The sequence below is a fragment of the Taudactylus pleione genome, unplaced genomic scaffold (assembly GCF_031769625.1).
Source record: "Taudactylus pleione unplaced genomic scaffold, aTauple2 ptg000473l, whole genome shotgun sequence".
Classification (NCBI taxonomy): Eukaryota; Metazoa; Chordata; class Amphibia; order Anura; family Myobatrachidae; genus Taudactylus; species Taudactylus pleione.
This window is the reverse complement of record NW_028284875.1, coordinates 6328693-6329139: the sequence shown is the minus strand read 5'-3', so window position 1 is coordinate 6329139 and position 447 is coordinate 6328693. Positions and strand designations below refer to the sequence as shown.

At 37.8% G+C, this 447-nt stretch overlaps 1 non-coding gene across 1 annotated transcript; it reads right to left on the bottom strand.

Annotated features, from left to right (window-relative positions):
* Nucleotides 1-74, bottom strand: TRNAR-CCU (transfer RNA arginine (anticodon CCU)). Its single transcript has one exon. It is a non-coding gene; the product is annotated as a tRNA-Arg (tRNA).
* Between the last annotated feature and the right edge of the window lie 373 nt (nt 75-447).

The following is a 447-nucleotide window of genomic DNA, read 5'->3' as shown; positions in this document are numbered from 1 at the left end:
TGACCCCAGATGGGACTTGAACCCACAATCCCTGGCTTAGGAGGCCAGTGCCTTATCCATTAGGCCACTGGGGCTTAGTAACATATTTGAGTGAAACTGATTTTTTCATTAGTATAATCATTAATTGTTGCGATATAGGAAAGCCGTTTTTTTGTGTTCTATGCTTTACAAATCCCAGCATGAAATGTGATTGTACTATCCAGACCTAATAGTGTGGACCCTCATGTTACATTGCAGCAAAACAGATTGATGCAACTCTTTTACCAATAAAGAGGTAGTCTTTTGCATTCCATTTTGTTGACTAACTAAAGTAATGTTTACAGTGCATATGAACCAAAGCAGCTGTGTGTACTGGTACCTTAAAAACAGTCATGTTTGAGTTTTTTTTTCTGCCTTCATATCAGGATGTTCAGGTAGCAGATGATAATCATTAACTGATGACATTAG